Source organism: Lithobates pipiens, unplaced genomic scaffold (genome assembly GCF_037356315.1).
Source record: "Lithobates pipiens isolate NorthernLeopardFrog02 unplaced genomic scaffold, aLitPip1_a1.2 Scaffold_16, whole genome shotgun sequence".
Classification (NCBI taxonomy): Eukaryota; Metazoa; Chordata; class Amphibia; order Anura; family Ranidae; genus Lithobates; species Lithobates pipiens.
The window spans coordinates 392586804-392600437 of NW_027507748.1; positions in this window are offsets into that span (position 1 = coordinate 392586804).

Consider the following 13634-nt stretch of genomic DNA (forward strand, 5'->3'; position numbering starts at 1 on the left):
TGGAGGTGGCAGCCATCTTTACTCTCTTGCTGCTACCTGACATTTAATGCATGTCTTGGCTAGCATTTCCCACACATGTCACTGTGGTTGTGCTGTCCATTACATCATAACAAGATGCAACAGTAACATGGTGCCTGGCTGAAGGGACAGCAGCATGCAGGAGAGCACATGCTAACAATAACACCAATACACAAGTTTTAGATAGCAGTGGGGCTCATAGCTCTACAAGACAGCAAATGATGGACGTGCTTTCTTCTAGACAAGCAAGTAATCAAGTTTTTAATTTAAAGGGCTTTTTTTTATTATTATTATTATTATTAACATGGACACCCAGGCAGAGGGGGGGAAAAAGCAGCTCAGGCTGCAAGACTCATTTTCATCCCCTGCAGTAAAGCTATTTGGCCACAAGATGCCCTCAGCCTCATTCAACCTGGTACTCTGAAGACATTCTATAAATGTATAGGTGTCATGGCTTTGCCATGTAAAGTGTCTCCATGGCACCTTTCATTCAAAGTGTATGTTTCATCCAAAGTTATGTCAGTCCTCTACACCTTTGAAGGTCACCCACTACAGCAGAAGAGGTAAAGGAGAAGACCCAGCACAGCATATAGATGAGCTTGAAGTTGAGAATTGTAGCTACCACCTTCTAGGATAGAATACCAATATTATGTGTTGGTAAGGGAATAATTAATATTAATCGATAGTGTCCAAATAACCAAGGATAAGAAAATAATTTAAGTACAAAGAATCTCATCAAGCATTCTCCAGTGAAGCAGTGATTTCATTAATCCAATGAATGGGTGACTGTAGGAATCCTCCACCAACGCCAAGCACTCAGCCCACTCACCAGATGGAGATGATCCCTATTACGGAGATCATAACAGCATTGAGAAATTAGATATTTCTGAAGATCTGTCTCAGTAAGCCCTGTGGTACCTCGGATCGACCACTTAAGGGGGATGGCCACGTGTATCCGGGTCAGACATGAAACAAAGAACAATCTTCCATGGTGAAGTATATCATAAAAAGGTTTATTTAATAAAATAATGGCTCTTAAAATCAATCAACAAAGAACAAAAGTAAAAAGTATACAAATGGACGCGGGAACGTTTGCGCTCCACCAGGGTTCCACTGTGGGCGGAAGTGACTTATCACTCTCAACCACACCCAAGTGTTTCATCAGCACGTCTGACATCATCAGGAGTCACATGATATGTCACCTCCATTATTTATACTGCCGCCCACATTCCACATTTAATTGGGATTAAATGTGGAATGATTCCTCAAGCCACTATCCTGGAATGTTTTGAAGGGAAGAAGGACTCCGAGGAAGAAGGTATCCCTTTGAAATGCGTCATACAGCAGTGCTTCTTACGTCCTCTCTTCCGTCATCTGAAGACTGCTATCACTAGATGGATTGCCACAAGTTAAAGGCTTTCATGTTGCAGTTCCGTTTATATGCTTGTGAGTAGTTTTTATTCTTTCTTTTAATAAACATATCAAAGGATAATGCACAAGGCTGGTGGGCCCTCTTTTTCTATTTTATTTCATTAATAATAACTGCTATGGGCTAAAATTTACTTGCAGTTGGAATCTATACAAGCAGAGTTTTTTGGACCAAGTTCTGATGAAGGGAGACTGTTCAATCACCACCAAAACCTTCTTTAAGGAAACAGATAGGAACAGTTACATCACTACAGCGAGTTGCCATCACCCCAAATGGCTGGGAGGAATCCCAAAGGGACAGATGATGTGTGTACGACACAACTGTGATAGTTTGGGAGATTATCTAACACAGATATAGTTGTGAAGAAGTTTAAAGAGAAAGGGTACCACGTGCAAAACATAATCCCATTGCAGCAGCAGTTAATGGAAATGGATAGAGGGACATTATTGATAGACAAACCAAAAAAGTGTAGAATGAGTGAGCAGATGGGTTTTTTAACCAACTTTAATAGAGATTATAAGGCATTAGAATGCATAGTGAGGAAACATTGAACAATATTGCTTAGGGATAAAACTTTAGTTAATCTAATCCCCAAGTGTCCACAGTTTATCTATCGTAGAGCACCAAATTTAAGAAAGACTAGCTCCCAACATTCATGACCCCCCAAAAAGAAGGTCACTTTTCTAGATCAAACTGTTTTTTTCTACTGCCAGATGTGTAAAGCATGCAAAACCACTAGAAAAAAACATAAGAAAAATAGATAAATTAGAATCTTTCAGCACGGGTAGAGAATTCAGTAACTAGAAGTTCAGCACCTGTAAATCCACACATGTCACATATCTAGTGGCTTGTGCTTGTGGGTTACAGTATATTGGGCGAACTATGAGGCATTTGAGTACAAAAATAAATGATATATTATTGTTTTGTTTTTATTGTGGTTGAACTGGATGGACTTGTGTCTTTTTTCAACCCGACTAACTATGTAACTAACTACTGTATGTAACCCCTCGATAATATTTAAAAGGAGGTCCCAAAACACAGTCTTTCAAACCATTTTAGAATGTATCACAACTAGGTATGAGCCGAACACCCCCCCCGGTTCGGTTTGCACCAGAACTTTCGAACGGACCAAAAATTTGTGCGAACTTTAGAACTAAAATGTTTTTAAAAACTGCAGTTTTTTCAGGAGCACTGATTTTAATGATGATTAAAGTGAAAAAAAAAGTGAAATATTCCTTTAAATATCATGCCTGGGGGTGTATATAGTATGCCTGTGAAGTGCCACGTGTTTCCTGTGTTTAGAACAGTCCCTGCACAAAATTACATTTAACGGAAAAAAAGTCATTTAAAACTGCTTGCGGTTTTAATGTAATATCTGGTTCCAGCAATATGGATGAAAATCATTGAGAAAAATGGCATGGGTAGCCCTCCCTGCCCATTACCAGCCACTCTGGGTCTTGTACGGATATTAAGGGGAACCCCGTACCCAAGCCCTATATACTCAGAACAGCAGTATACAGGCGGTGCAAACAAGACAGGGACTGTGTAGGATTCTTGTGTTAAGTAGAACCTGTTTGTAATTTTGAACTGGTACATTCTTAAAGTGTAGCTCCAGTCAAAAAAGCTATTTTTAAGCTTTTTGGAAAACATAGGGAAGGGTTATCACCCCTGTATAATTTATTTTTGTTCCGTTTGCAAGTAGGAGACGTTTGTAAGTTGGATGTTTGAAAGTAGGGGCCTGCCCTATATGCTCTGCAGAAATGGCGGAACAAGATGTTGGTGTTACCACAACATTGTAAGTCCTCACAGTTACTCTCGGTGGGCACAGGAACGGGCCCTGCTGTGAAATATTATATCAAGAATTGTAATTACATGCCCCTGTTAAACAGGGGCTGAAAAATTGGGCCTTAGGCACTGCTTGCTGGTGCCACAACACTGCAACCTCTCCCAGATACTCTAGTTGGAGTGCAGGAATGAGCCCTGCTTCAAAGCATTGCATCAAAAATTGTATTACATGCCCCTGTTAAACAGGGGCTGAAAAATTGGGCCTATACACTGCAACCTCTCCCATATACTCTAGTTCAGGGCTTGACAAATTTGCTTGGAATCTAGGAGCCAGCTTAAAAAGTTAGGAGCCAGGTCGGTAACGGCGATCCGGACCTGTCCCTGGCCTGACATGGAGACGAGTGAGGGGAAGAACAGTGAAAAAAATAAAAATAAAAAAGTTAAAATAAGGAAAAAAATATATATATATTTTTAAACGTGCCCTGTCCCGCCCGCATATGAAAGCGGTGTTCAAACCACACATAGGAGGTATCGCCGTGATCGGTAGAGCGAGAGCAATAATTCTAGCCCTAGACCTCCTCTGTAACTCAAAACATGCAACCTATAGAATTTTTTTAAACGTCGCCTATGGAGATTTTAAAGGGTAAAAGTTTGTCGCCATTCCATGAGTGGGTGCAATTTTGAAGCGTGACATGTTGGGTATTAATTTACTCGGCGTAACATTATCTTTCACAATATAAAAAAAAAAATTGGGCTAACTTTGTTTTCTTACTTTTTTATTAACTAAATTATTTTTCCCAAAAAAATTGCGCTTGTAAGTCCGCTGCGCAAATACGGTGTGACAGAAAGTATTGCAACAACCACCATTTTATTCTCTAGGGTGTTAGAATAAAAAATATATATAATGTTTAGGGGGTTCTAAATAAAGGGAAGTAGATAGGCAGGTAATAAAAAAACAGGCAGAGCAAGCTTCATTAGCATTGCTGGTTGTCATACCAACGGCCATCACAAGAGGGCGCCAGATTCCAGAAGGAATAATAGGACCGCAGAAGGCCTCAAAGCCGCGGCCTCATTTACCGGCCGCCGGCGGAACGGCCCGACGCGATCACGCTGGGGGTGTCCACGGAGACAGGATATCCCCAGCTGTGCTGCCCTAGGCACCAGGTCACTATTTCTAGTCGCAAATGCGACCTGGCGCCTGGGTTTTGTCGAGCCCTGCTCTAGTTGTAGTGCAGGAATGAGCCCTGCTGCAAAGCATTGCATCAAAAATTGTAATTACACGCCCCTGTTAAACAGGGGCTGAACAATTGGGCCTTAGGCACTGGTGCTGGTGCCATGACACTGCAACCTCTCCCATATACTCTATTTGTAGTGCAGGAATGAGCCCTAATGCAAAGCACTGCATCAAAAATTGTAATTACATGCCCCTGTTAAACAGGGACTGAAAAATTGGGCTGGTGGCATCACCCAGAACCAAAAATGTTCTTCCACGAGGAGGAAGAGGATAGCCAGTCAACATAACAGGACAGTCACTCAGCATCAGCATAGGCAGTTTTGAAGGGATGTGATATTTCAAAAAAAAATATTCGGTTACATCAGCTTCAGGTGCTTGATAGCTGGTGGGGATCCAAGACTGATTCATCTTTATGAAGGTCAGTCGATCAACCGAGTTGGTGGACAGGTGCAACCTGTGATCGGTTACCAAGCCACCAGCAGCATTGAAGTTGCGTTCCGAAAGAACGCTGGATGCAGGACAGGCCAGTAGCTCAATTGCATACTGTGCAAGCTCTGGCCAGTGATCCATCCTCAAGACCCAGTAAGCCAGAGGATTTTCGGTGGGAAAGGTGTCCAAGTCTGACTTTGCCCCTAGGTATTCCTGCACCATGTAAATCAAACGCTGGCGATGGTTGCTGGAACCGATCATACCTTGGGGCTACGGACTAAAAAATTGTCTGAACGCATCGGTCAGATGGCCACCTTCTCCACCGCTCCTTTTAACCGATGCCTCAGTAACACGTTATCCAGGACCAGGAGTTTGTAACCTCCCAGTCTCGGGGAACGCGTTGCACAGACCTTTCTGCAAGGCCTCCCGGAGATGTCTCATCCTCTGCTCCCTCTGCGACGGCCAGATAAGGTCCGCAACCTTACCCTTGTACCGTGGATCAAGGAGAGTGGCCAGCCAGTAATGGTCCCTCTCCTTGATCCGAAGAATACGAGGATCCTTCCGCAGGCTTTGCAGGATCAGGGAGGCCATGCAGCGTAGGATAGCTGAGGCATTCAGTCTGGAGTCCTCTGGGTCACTAAGGACAACTTGATCCGCAGCTACCTCCTCCCAGCCACGTACAAGTCCACGGGTTTCTTGGGACTATAAATCATCCCTACAAGACTGCTGCTGCTGCTGCTGATGCTGAGAGCCAGGCTCCACCTCCATGCTGACACAATCATCCTCATCCTCCTCCTCCTCCTCCTCTTCCTGTGTGATGGGTGGGACAGCAGGAACACTGTCTGGATAAAGGGGGCCTTGAGAGGCAAGGAAGTCCTCCTCTTCCTGCCTCCGTTCTGCCTCAAGTGCCCTGTCCATTATTCCACGCAGCGTATGCTCCAACAGGTGGACAAGAGGTACAGTGTCACTGCTCACCATCCTTGTGGCCTCCTCAAATGGTGACAGGACAGTGCATGAATCCCTGATCATGCCCAACTGGCGTGGTGAGAAAAAACCGAGCTCCACTGACCCTGTCCTAGTGCCGTAGTCGCACAGGTACTCATTGAAGGCCCTCTGCTGTGCGTGCAGCCGCTGCAGCATGGCCAACATTGAGTTCCACCTGGTGGGCATGTCAATTATAAGGCGGTTCTTGGGCAGGTTCAACTCCTTTTGGAGCTCAGCCAGCCGAGCACAGGCATTAAATGATTGTCGGAAATGCACACAGACTTTCCTGGCCTGCTTCAGGACATCCTGTAAGCCCGGGTACCTGCCCAAGAACCGCTGCACCACCAGGTTAAGGACGTGAGCCACACAGGGCACATGGGTCAGTTGTTCCTGTCGGAGGGCAGAGAGGAGGTTGGTGCCATTGTAACAAACCACCAATCCTGGCTTAAGCTGGCATGGCATCAACCACCTCTCGGCCTGCCCCTGCAGAGCTGACAAAATATCTGCCCCAGTGTGGCTCCTGTCCCCCAAACAAACCAGCGCAAGCACAGCATTGCATCATTTTGCCTGCGTACTTGCGAAGCCCCTTGAACGCCTATGGAGCACCGCTGGTCCAAGGACAGAGCACTGGAAGAGGCCATGGAGGAAGAAGAAGAGGAGGGGGTGGAGGAGAGAGGTGTGTCACAACCAGTAGTAGAATTTTGGAGGCGTGGTGGCGGAACAACCTCCAACACTACTGCACCTTGTCCTGCATCCTTCCCAGCTGCCAGAAGAGTGACCCAATGGGCCGTGAAAGACAGGTAACGTCCCCGCCCATGCCTGCTAGACCGTGAGTCAGCAGTAATATGCACCTTACCGCTGACTGCCCTGACATTGCCTTCCACATGCCGGTAGAGAGCCGTAATTAGCCTTGCGTGAGAAAAAGTGTTGTTTGGGGACCTGCCACTGAGGAACCGCACATTGCACAAACTCACAGAAGGGGGCCGAGTCTACCAACTGAAAAGGTAGCAGTTGAAATGCTAGCAACTTCAACCGCTGGGCATGTGGATGGCTGGGAGTGAACTTCTTAATACGGTCCAGCAGCTGAGGCAGGGAAATTTGCCTGCTACACTTGGCTGTGACACACCTAATTCTACACCTTCATTCCTCTCAGTGCAGGTTTCAGAGAAGACTGAAGGTCTAGTGGGGTTGGAGATCCCAGCTGATGAGGAGCAAGGAGAGGTCCGCTTTGTTCTTTGGTGTGGGTCTTTGAGGTAAGCTTGCCAACGAGCTGCATAGCAGGTCAACATATGTCTGGTCAAGCATGTGGTGCCCAAGCGGCTGATGTTTTGGCCACGCGAGATATGCTTGAGACATATGTTGCAAATAGCAGCGGTGCGATCTGATGCACTCGTCTCAAAAAAGGCCCACACTAAAGAACTTTTAGAATAACGCACAGAGGCAGCGCCCTGTACAGGCGGAGCTCTGCGGTGTGATTCAGTCGGTGTGCTGCTCCTAAGCTGGCCCCCGGAGGGCATCCTGCCTCATTGGAGATGTGCCTCCTCCTCCTCCTCCTCTCTCCTACCAGGCACCCACGTGGAGTCAGTGCCCTCATCATCCTCTACCTCTTCATCGCTGAAGGAAACCTGGCAGTATGCTGCAGCTTGTGGAACATGACTGCTAGATTGCTGTCCTTCTTGAGCATTCCCTCTCTCTGCGCTCACGCTACTGCCTTCCTCTAGCTGAGTATCATCATCAGAACATACAAAACACTGGCCATCCTCCTGGAGCATGTACCCAACACTGTGCTCAAAGAGTTCAGGGGACACCTCAGGAGGATGTGGTGGGTCTAGGGAAGGAGTCACTGATGATGACATTGAGACGAGGGAAGAGGATGCGTTGGCAGCTGCTTTGCTAGTACCCCGATCCTGGGTGAGAGAGGATGAGGAGGATGAAGAGGGCTTGGTCATCCACTCTACCAAGTCTTCAGCATGATGCGGCTCAACACGTCCAGCTGCTGAAAATAAGGACAAGCGTGTCCCATGGCCACGTGTTGATGACGATGCACCGCATCCACGACCAGCACTGTTGTCTCTAGACACAGAGCCTGCTTGCCCTCTTTTATCGGCTCGTGCCTGTCTGCCTCTCCTTGTTGGCCTTCCAGACATGGTAATGGCCTGAAGGGAGATGGGAAAACCAGCAATTGGGTAGTGTATATTGTGCTGGAGGCACAAAACACCCACTAACTCCTGCAGATACCTTTATTATAGAACACCAGCAATAAAGGGCAGATACAGGTGTATATTGTGCTGTGCTGGAGGCACACAACACCCACTAACTCCTGCAGATGCCTTTATTATAGATCAACAGGAATTAAAGGGTAGATACCGGTGTATACTGTGCTGTGCTGGAGGCACACAACACCCACTAACTCATGCAGATGCCTTTATTATAGAACAACAGGAATTGAAGGGTAGATACCGGTGTATACTGCGCTGTGCTGGAGTCACACAACACCAACTAACTCCTGCAGATGGCAGATGGCTCAATTAGAGAAGAGCAATATAGGTAGATACAGGTGTATACTGCACTCAAGGCACACAGAAAACACCCAGAAACTCCTGCAGATGGCTGATAGCTCAATTACAGAAGAGCAATATAGCAATATAGGTAGATACAGGTGTATACTGCGCTCAAGGCACACAGACAACACCCAGAAACTCCTGCAGATGGCTGATAGCTCAATTACAGAAGAGCAATATAGCTATATAGGTATATACAGGTGTGATTGGCCAAGCATGCGGGGTCACAGTGCATGCTTGGCCAATCATGAGCCAGCAATGCACTGCGATGGCGCAGTGCATTGTGGGCCATGAGCGCCACGCGAATTTGGCGCGAATGGCCCACAGAGTTCTGGCTTCGCTCATCCCTAATCACAACATAGACCCAAGTTTAGCAACATTTTTTGGTATAGATAGGGTAGAGCCCCACTGGGGGGGAGACATGACCCAGAGGATTTAAAAAAATAAAACTGTGTGGATCTTTAGATTGAATACACTCAATCTGGCGGGTATTAATGTCGACATAGATCTGAATAGTTTTTTGTCAAATTATTAGTGATTATGATATTTCTATCTATATTGTAAAAGGTGTCCTTTATCCAATCTAAGCTTTTCTGCCATATGAGATATATGTTAGTCATAAAGCGGGATTCCGCTGCCGTTTTTTTTTTTTTTTACCTGTGTCACTGGTGGGCGATTCCTACAGTGTCTTTGCAGTCACGATCAGCGTCTTTTTAACCCCCAGCGTGACGATTTCATTGCTAAGGAAAACTTTTAAAAAAGCAGTCCGGCGGTTTCCATTTTCACTGTGGGCGTTTGAAGCCCACAGGCATTTACTTCCTGGATGCGATGACGCTGAGCTCCCAGCATCCACCACTCCATCTCGCACATGCTCATTGAGTGTCCTCTTTGTTTTCCTTCCTCTTGCCTCATGTGCTATAGTGGTAATGGCAGATAGAGCTGCCTGCCCACTTTCAAAATGGCAATTTCGGACACGCCCTCGTCACGTGACCTGCGTCCTCCTTCCGAAATCTCACGAGATTTCGGCATGACTGTGTCCCCCACGGATTCCTGGGAAATAGCTAAAAAAGTTCCCAGGGACCATTGCGAAGCCGATAAACACGCCTACTCCCACGGGAGGAGAGCCGGAAGTCGGCATAAACATTAAAAATAAAAGATAAATACTGCATATTATTTTATTTCAATGGTCATAACTGTATCTATGTTCCAAAGCCATTTGAATAAGATGAACTTGCAATTTTCTGTACAAAACCGCTTTAAGTTGTGATAAATATTACCGATGGCCGCCACATGATGGCGACATTTGTGAATCAATACCCTATTTGGGTTTGACCACTTACTCTCCGCCACCACAAGGTGTCCCATGTGAGGCCAAACTATTAAATTTTCCAATTTTCTGTAGTAATTTTTATCTATTATATTTTAATATTTTTTAACCAATATAATTCTTTATCCACTATTGAACATGTACATGTACTAGTACAAAGTTTATTTTTAATCAGTTCAATGCCAATTGGAAGGATTGGATTGGATTGGATTGGATTGGATATCCTTGAGTGGGCGGCAGTATAAATAATAAAGGTGATGTATCCGGTCATATGAAGTCAGACATGCTGATAAAACGCGTTGGATGTGGTCGAGTGTGATAAGTCACTTCCGCCCATAGTGGAACCAGGTGGAGTGCAAAAGACGTCCCACATCCATTTGTATACTTTTTACTTTTGTTTTTTGTTGGATTGTTTTAAGATATATTTTTTATTAAATAAACCTTTTTATGATATACTTCACCATGGAACATTGTTCCTTGCTTCATGTCTAACCTGGATATGTGTGGCCACCCCCCTTAAGTGATCGATCGGAGGTACCACCGGGCTTGCTGAGACGGATCTTCAGAAATATCTAATTTCTCAATGCTGTTATGATCTCCGTAATAGGGATCATCTCCATCTGGTGAGTAGGCTGAGTGCTTGGTGTTGGTGGAGGATTCCTACAGTCACCCATTCATTGGATTAATGAAATCACCGCTTCACTGGAGAATGATGAGATTCTTTGGACTTTAATTATTTTCTTATCCTTGGTTATTTGGACACTATCGATTTGTGATTCTTATTGAGTTGATGGAATTTATATGTTTGATCACAGTTTATTTACACTTGTGTTTATTATTTAGTGTTTGATTAATTCTCCCTTTGGAGTGAATCTGGTGGTTGTATACTTTATTTTGCACTGTATGAACGTTAAATTAAGGTATTAACCCAGAGGGAGCACGGTTCATCACACACAATACTAATCTATAGTAGAACTCTATGCAGATATAAAAAAAAAACACAAAATAAAGCAGGACTGTAATCAGTAATACATCAATAAATACATTTTAAATGGAAACAGTATAAGTACCTGCATTTGACCTGTTTTCAGCCTCTTGAAATGTTGGAGTGTGACAGGAAGAAGCAGATCCAATCAGTTCATGTGCTGACAAGAAGAATGCTGCTAGGAGGAGAGATGAGAGTAACTAAGATAAGTTAATCATGGTGCTGCTTCTCCTTTCACTCACCAGTCACAAATTGGAGAAGAGTCCAGGACAACCTGGGCTCAGCAAAAGTAGAATAATGGTTGGCATCAAACTGAGGATATTTATTAGCAGGAAAAAAAGTGAATTATGCAGCAAAAGCAGTTTTTTCTATTTTATCTTTCAGTAGGTTAATTATTTGTATTATATTTTAGCAGGAGTTCTGAATTAAAGTCTTAAAAAACCCTAAAAATTGAATACAAATAGTAGCAGCTTACCAGCCACCTGAGCTGGTCAGAAGATCACTACCACAGGTTTCCTCTGCTCAGCTGGCACCATTTCCTTGTGTGTCCTAAGGAGCCTTACGTGTGCTGTCCCAGGAGAGAGACAAGCTGGCCTTACATGCTGCCAGTGCATGTGGCGTAGAGAGGATTAATAAGGGGGGGATCAGGGGACATTCTGTGCTGTTATCATTGCATGTTCCCTGACCTGAATTTCAGAGAACACTGTTAATTATAAGTTGGTTCATTTAACTGAAATGTTGCTGAAAACATTAGGACTAGGACTGAGCTGGGTTTGTTGGAAATCAGCTCGGCAGAACCTTTTGGAAGCTATCACATGAGCCATACCTTTCAACTTTCTGAGGTGTGAAAGAAGGACACATATTCTACTTTAAGGTAAATTCCCAGGTGCTGACCCAGAAAGAAATCCATACAAATCCATAACTGGTAGAGAGGTACTCACTGATCTTGTAGAGGAGATAGATCAAAACAGTAGAGTGTTTATTGTTGATGTTTAGATGAAGCTCAGTCATCTTTCCTCAACGGTCATCAACAATAAAAACTCTCCTCTGCAAGACCCGTGAGTGCCTCTCTACCAGTTATGGATTTGTACAGATTTCTTTGTGGTTCAGCATCTGGGAATTTACCTCAAACATAGAATGCAGTTGCTACTCTTGAGACTATTAGCAAAAAGTATTTAGGCAAAGGATGCACTCTTGCTGCACCCCTGTTACCTGGAGAATTAATCCGTAGCAAGGTCCCAGGCCTCCTTCGGTCTAATGCGTACTTCCAGGGCCAGGTATAGCTGACATCCTTCTGTATGTAGTGGGTTGTGAGGCATAGTGGGTACAAAGATGGTGAAAGTCATTGGGTGCCAGACACTTCTTGGATGCAAATGAGGTTTTATTTCTCTTAACAGTCCTTTTTGTATTTTTTTGGGGGGGGGAGAGGTTTAGAGCCAGGACACCCTTAGGTAGTTGCAAGATTAAATGTCAGACTCTGAGGCTTCAATAGAAGGACAGCCATGCAGGGAAAGGCATCCAGCAAGATGCCACTTCTGCATGTGTAGGAATGCTGTCCCCATATGGCAACAGTCTTTAACAGTTCCAAACACAAGACTTAACAGTTCCTTCACTCTTACTACAATCGCGCCTTGTATTTATACAATACACTGAGCTCACAGTCCCTTGAGCTCCTTCAATCTTCACGGTGGTATCTTCCTCAAGTGTCACCCCTGCTTCTCTGCTGGGTCCTTAGCTTGGCACTGTAGATACCCCTCAAGCTTCACTCCTGCTTCACTGCTGGGTTCTTAGCTTGGCACTCTAGCTACCTCTCAAGCTTCACCCACGCAGATAGTTCCTTACTGGCAAAACAGCTTTCCCTATACCTCCGACCATGACAGGTTCTCCGGCCGGGAGAACTGTTCACTTATTGTTGGACTGCGAGCCACAATCCCAAACCTGCACTGCTTTTACAGACCGCCCACTGACCTTATACATTGGTACTTTGAAGAGGGATATCATTGCTATGGCAACAGCTAGTTGCCATAATCCCGGTATCCTCTTCTTCAGCGGGCGGTCCACTTTCAGATAAAAGTGGTCTCTGCAGCTGATTAGTTGCAAGGTCTCTTTTATCGGCGGCAGGAGAGGATCCCCCTGCCGCCGCACTCCGGTGCCCTCCGCCGCTTACCGGAGCCATCGGTAGCAGTGGAGGCAATTGGTTCATGTGTCCTGTTAGGTATGGAGACGAGTATGGGGAAAGATGACTTTCACTCGTCTCTATACCATTGCAGGGCTGAGGCGACGTCAAAACGTCACTTCCGCTCATAGCTCTTAAAGAGACTTTTTTTTATTGCATTTTAGTGTAAATATGAGATCTGAGGTCTTTTTGACCCCAGATCTCATATTTAAGATGTTCTGTCATGTTTTTTTTTCTATTACAATGGATGTTTACATTCCTTGTAATAGGAAGAAAATTTACACTTTTTTTTTTTTAAACAGTGTAAAAATAAAAAATAAAAGGTAAAATAAACAAGAATTTTTTTTTTAACGCACCCCGTCCCACTGAGTTTGCGTGCAGAAGCGAACGCATACATGAGCAGCACTCGCATATGAAAACGGTGTTTAACCAGTTCCCGACCAGCGCACGACGATGTACGTCGACAGAATGGCACGGGCAGGCATATTGGCGTACAGGTACGTCCAATATTCAATGCCGCCCTGCCATCGGGAGCGCGCCGCCGGCGGCGCGCTCCCGCGCTGGTCGGGACCCCCGTGAGTCCAGTCGCGGGACCCGCGGACTCGATCGCCGCGGGCATCCCCGCGATCGTCTCACGGAGCGGCCGAATGGAGGAAATGCTGTGTAAACAACATTTCTCCATTCTGCCTAGCAACTAGTGATGCTG